The sequence below is a fragment of the Papaver somniferum genome, chromosome 1, assembly GCF_003573695.1.
Source record: "Papaver somniferum cultivar HN1 chromosome 1, ASM357369v1, whole genome shotgun sequence".
Classification (NCBI taxonomy): domain Eukaryota; kingdom Viridiplantae; phylum Streptophyta; class Magnoliopsida; order Ranunculales; family Papaveraceae; genus Papaver; species Papaver somniferum.
This window is the reverse complement of record NC_039358.1, coordinates 183,034,522-183,040,653: the sequence shown is the minus strand read 5'-3', so window position 1 is coordinate 183,040,653 and position 6,132 is coordinate 183,034,522. Positions and strand designations below refer to the sequence as shown.

General features: G+C 36.9%; 1 long non-coding RNA gene across 1 annotated transcript; it reads left to right on the top strand.

Annotated features, from left to right (window-relative positions):
* The first annotated feature begins 1,293 nt into the window (after positions 1-1,293).
* Positions 1,294-4,094, top strand: LOC113309549. Its single transcript, XR_003340655.1, has 3 exons — positions 1,294-2,609; positions 3,320-3,404; positions 3,914-4,094. It is a non-coding gene; the product is annotated as an uncharacterized LOC113309549 (long non-coding RNA).
* The last annotated feature ends 2,038 nt before the right edge of the window (positions 4,095-6,132 follow it).

The following is a 6,132-nucleotide window of genomic DNA, read 5'->3' as shown; positions in this document are numbered from 1 at the left end:
TATGAAATATATTCCAGATTCGGTTTCCATAATTCCTAGAAATGCTTTGTCCAAACATTGACCGAAAATCTCAAATTAGTAAATGAACATTACCAATTTTCATTTCCCAAAAATAAAATTAAAAAGCTTAATTAAAAGATTCTCAACTTATTTTTCGATCCGGGATTTTCCTTTAGCTATTAAGGAATATCTTTGAACAATAAAAGATAAGCGTTGCTGCACATGTTCAAAGTATGTCGACATCTTTACTTTGTAAGTCCTCTTTACAATCTTGAAACCGATTTGCCACACTTCCAAACGAGTTTAAAATTGGTTCATCTGACTTTCAAGAACTATGTGATTGATTAAGAACACTCAATCAAAAATCATGGGTTTCACAGTTCTACCAAAACAAGTTTCGGTTCTACCTCCATGTGAGTACTGTGCATAGTCACACTAGCTTTCCGAAAATTCGGCCGACTAGGTACTAGGATCGGTTCCCCACATACTTATGGAAACTACTTGTATTTGCTGCACATGTCCATAGGATCGATTCCCTTTTCACAAAAAACTTGTTGCACATGTTCATAGGATCGGTTTCCCCATCTACTAAAAACATGTTGCACCTCTTACAAGGGTCGATTCCCCTTTTGTGATCGGTTGTACCTCTTCATAGGATCGCTTCCCCTTTGCCTAGAATTGGTCATACCAATAACACTAAATCGACCATACCATCTCAGGTGATTACTTAAGATACCAATACAAAATTCAGGCCTAACAAGAACATAAACAAGTCATGAGCGATTATACTAGTCACACATATTGGTAGTTTAAAAGATATGCAATGAATGACAATACCAATAAGCCTAGCGATTTCCGTTTCGATTCACGAAACAAGTTTATTAGTTTACTTCCTTTAAACTAATATAAAACATTGTTTCCTACGATGAAATCTGTAAGGACTCTCAAGCTCGTCAATGCTATTAAACTAGTCAAGAGACTATCAGCCGATAGTAATTCGATTAGTTTAACACGAAGGTTAATTAATAGGAACTAATCTAACAACGATCTAGATACGAAACTAGTATCGCTAGATAGGGATCGAAAAGTTATACGAAATGGACTACTCGAACGTGTCTTTCGGACACCGGGCGAAGAAGATATCACTTGAGATGCATGAAGGGTAAAATAGTAATCTTGGATACTAATCTTGTGGCTACCATTTATCCAGGTGTTGCGCTCGTTAGTGTTTTGGTTGGTCTTATCCAAATAGAGTAGATAAACTCGATACCTTTTATTTCTTCCCCATTCTTCTTTCATCTTCTTTTCCTTCTTCTTTTCGCTGCTTTCTTCTGTTCTTCAGCCGAGTGAGGAATTTGAGAGTGAATTCGAGAAAAATCATCCGGTGGTGCTGATAGATGATGGTGGGTTGTGGCGATGATGTTGTTTAGTCAAGAGAAGCCGAGGAAATGAGAGGTTGGAGAAAAACAGAGAATTCTGAGTTAGGGTTTCTGAGAAATCATTTGGAGTTCAATTGGGCGACGATTAAGAAGATATTAAAGATAGTTTGGTCAATCTGGTAATCATTATGGTATTAGGTCATGCGTTGATTCAAAATCAGGAAGAATCAAAAGACGGGTTTTCAAATTGATTTCAGAGTTGTGTGGATTTGAGATGTAGACCGAGTTGCTGATGGATTGAGAACTAATGGGTACTTGTTTAATTGAAGTTCTGAAGTTAATTTGGTGAAGATTGAAGAATTAGGGTTTCTGAAGTGGGTGAATAGAAGAATCAAAGGAAATAGATGATGGGTAAGCTTAGTTGGAGGTTATGGTGAATCCGAGATGAAGAAGAACAAGAATTGAAAGGTGATATTGGGAGTTAAGGTTAGGGTTTCATAAGAAGGAACTCAGTGAAGCAATTCAGAGGATGTACGACCTGGGTAAGTTGTTAAATTGCTTTAATTGTGTTATTAGAAGAATGAATGGTTAAATTGTTGATTTAAGATGTTGAGTGAAATTGATATGTTTTAGATGATGTGGTGGTATATGTGTACGATTGTATTACAGCTAGTGGTGCAGGTAGTATACACATGACATATAAGAGCTTATGGGAATGGTTTTATGTGTTGTGAAGAACTGGAAGTTAGATTCAGCTGGAAATGAAGAAGATGAATGCTTTGAGATTGCATTGATGATGATTTATGGAACCGTTAGAGTTTGAATTGCAGTTGAGGATGAACTTGAGGGCAAGGATGTCATGGTATTAGGATTGAGGTTCAATAGGTATTAGATATGGTTATGAAACTGAACTGGCAGTGTGATGGGAGAAATGAAATGGAGTAAAATACATGGCGTTTCAGTTAGTGAATGAAGGTCATGAGCTACCTGAAGTGATAATGGTGGTTTGTTGAGTTTCAGGTGGGGTGTGCAGAGTGTTCTTGTTTTGGTAGTGGTGATGCAGATCAGTTCCTGGAGTTGGTAGTGTCACTGGATTGAGTGCATGTAGTTTTCATTGCAAATGATTTGGTAGTTTTGAATGAGATGTTGTGACTGAAATTATAAAAGAGGATTGGATAAATGTGTTGAGTTGAATCTCTAAAGGAAAGCTTGTAGCTTCTGCAATTGCAGGTAATTAGTGTTTGAAATTGTATTTGAGTTTGAAGTTTGTTTATGTATTACTGTTGAATGATTAAAAAGAGATTATAGTTTTAAATTAGAGTTGGAATTAGAATTATGGCAGGGAAGAATTGGTTGTTCAGTTTGAATTTAGTTTAGTGTGTCGAGTCTTGTGAAGCACCATTATGGTGCAGTTCAGCTTCTGGCCTGTGCAAGGGCCTTGGTTTGTATAACCCGGATCAGTCTTGTAGACTGAGTCGACTCACTGAGTTTCCCTATCTTGACCCAGTGGACCATCACCGATTTGACTAGTCGACCCTGGACTTGACCTTGAACGGACGTGGACTGTTAGTTGACTTTTTGACCGTCAGTGGACGTTAGTTGACTTTGTTGGACCAGGCCTTGTGTAATGGGCTTCTTTAGTGGGCTTGGGATTAGTTCCAGCTATCCAAGATTGATGTGTTGGACCTTTGTGGTCTGAGTTAGTCTTTGGCTTCTTCTACAAAGTTGTAGATATCATAAGACTTAGCTATGGACTCTAGAATCAATCTAATTGGAATAGTAAACTCTTAGTTATGTTAAAGGTAGAGATTGAGATATCATAATGGGCTTAAAACCATTAGATAGTTCACTTAGCTTATAACCGAAACTTGTATGATTTATGTTATGAGTCTTGTGTGGGCCTTTTGGCTAGATTCTTAGAGTGCTTGTGTGATTAACAGTTAGTCTATATTAACAACGATCGATTCGAAGGATGAATCAGTGGATCATGGATCTCGAGGTAGGCGTGGCTTGTCATCAAAAGAGGTGGGAATACTTTAACTCTTTTGTAACCATTGTTGTTGTTTCTTTTATAAAAGTCTTTGTTTAATAAACTTATGCATTGTCTGATTGTACATTCCATGTTTTGTATAGTTTGCATTATGATTGCTTCTGTTGATTCTTTGAATCTTTCCACGATTCGGAAAGGACTTGTAATGTTTGTTGTCATAAGAATTGTTATGGGAAATAAGAATTTCCACTTGTGGTATATGGGATACGCTCCCTCGCATTTATACCTATTATATGTTTAATCGGTGTAGAATTGGCATCAATATTACTAATCGGTGTGGAAGTGGGCATCAATATTATACATTGTTTGAAGAAGGGGTTTGTCCATATACATGTTTGTTTATTTCAGTGACTTGGTCACTGTCCAATGTTTCGCAGAAAACATTATTGTTTTCCAAATCTTTCCTTGATTACTTAAAAGTTAAATGTTATTCATGCGGGGCACCCCTTTTAGGGATGATGTGCTCACCCATTCCCACTTTCAGTTTCAGAGACAGATCAGAGTTGCGCAGTGGAAGCTTCGAGGAGTTGAGTCAGTTAGTTAACTTCGGCTATGTCTATTATGTTGTATATTCTATTTATAAACCATATGACTATTCTATATATGTATCATTTGATAGAAGTTCTTGTAATTATATATTTCTGAGCTGGGCTAGTTTTTGGATTAAGTTTGTAGCAGATTTCTTAATTGAATGTTTAAGTAATTGATTTAGATTCTTAGTGCCTCTTTATTTAGTTAATCTCTTGGATTAGTCAGCTGCTAGCTTAGGGGGCGCTACAAAATCTTCACCTCATACCCATACATAATCACAATAGCATTCAAACGATTATATCGATGTCTTATATACGAAGTTCAAAAGATAAGCGTTATACTTCGTATTGTATTCCTTAATACTATGTCTAACTAGAGTGTAATCATTCATGCATCGCAGTTATGTTTTCAATATACACGACTTGAAAAATACGTTAGGGAATCAAACAGTTCAAGTCAAATATCACTAACCTCAAGTGGAATGATGATGTTGTCGTTGTAGCTCCTTACTTCTTCACTTCTTCAAGTCTTCGCAATACTTGTTGAAAAAGCGGGGGTCTAACAACACCACCCAATATTTCGCTTAGCAATCTGTATGGACAAACTCCGAAATACTTTGCTAGAGAATCAACCAGACAATCAGACTCAATCTAGATTAAAGTATCTCAAGGAGTCAATATCTCTCACTTGTTTTGATTTACTCAAGCTAAAACAATAGAGAGTCTTTAATCAAACACAAGGAATAACTTGGACGGTACCAAAGACCAATATCCAAGGATCAATCAATATCAATCAACAACCAAAGGTTGGATTTCCAATTGATGATCTTTAACGCACAACCTGTATTATTTCAATTATATAAAATATAATGCGGAAAAGAAATAACACAGACACCAGAAGTTTTGTTAACGAGGAAACCGCAAATGCAGAAAAACCCCGGGACCTAGTCCAGATTGAATACACACTGTATTAAGCCGCTACAGACACTAGCCTACTCCAAGCTAACTTCGGACTGGACTATAGTTGAACCCCAATCAGTTTCCCACTAATTCAAGGTACAGTTGTACTCCTACGCCTCTGATTCCAGCAGGATACTGCGCACTTGATTCCCTTAGCTGATCTCACCCACAACTAAGAGTTGTTGCAACCCAAAATCGCAGACTTGATAATAAACAAATCTGTCTCACACAGAAAAGTCTATCAAAGGATAAATGTGTCTCCCACAGAAAAACCCTAGGTTTTGTTCCGTCTTAAGATATAAAATCAAGGTGAACAGGAACCAATTGATAATCCGGTCTTATATTCCCGAAGAACAACCTAGATTAATCAATCACCTCTCAACAATCCTTCTTGACTACACAAGCGGTTTGTCGAGGAATCACAAACAGTGAGACGAATATGTTTGTGACTTCTTTATCTTGCCTATCGGAGAACTCTCACGATCTCAAGCCAATCAAAGATTGTACTCGTACGATAGAAGATGCAAGATCAGATCACACAACTACGATAAAAGTAGTATCGGTCTGGATTCACAATCCCAATGAAGTTTTTAAGTCATTAACCTGGTTTTAGAGAAGAAAACCAAAGGTTAAAGGAGAATCGACTCTAGCGAGCGCACTAGTATCACACAACGTGTGGGGATTAGTTTTTCCCAATTCTAGATGTATCCTATATATAGCCTTCAAATAAGGGTTTTGTCTTAGTTACAAAGCAATCCATATTCACCGTTAGATGAAAACCTGATTTAGATTCAAGCTAATATTTCTCAACCGTTAGATCGAAAACTTAGCTTGTCACACACACTTGGGTAGACGTTTACTGGGTTTGTGAAAACCATGCCCAAACGTGTACGTGTATGTTGGTTCAACATAGTAACCTAAAAGGTTAACCATATGAGAAATTCATATTAACCTAGTTCTTCTTCACCATAACTAGTTCAATTGACTCAAATGAACTAGTTAGAGAGTTGTTCAATTGCTATGAGATTTTATGTAACTACACAAGACACAATTGAAACAAATATGATTCGATTCGATGAAACGGCTCATGAACTTTATAGCCACGGTTTGCATAAAGCATTCCTTAGTAATTTAAGTTTCATGTTCAGAGCACATCTTTAAAATAAGAAAAGTGATCAACTTAATTGATTGTGCTCAACATAAGAAAACTCAC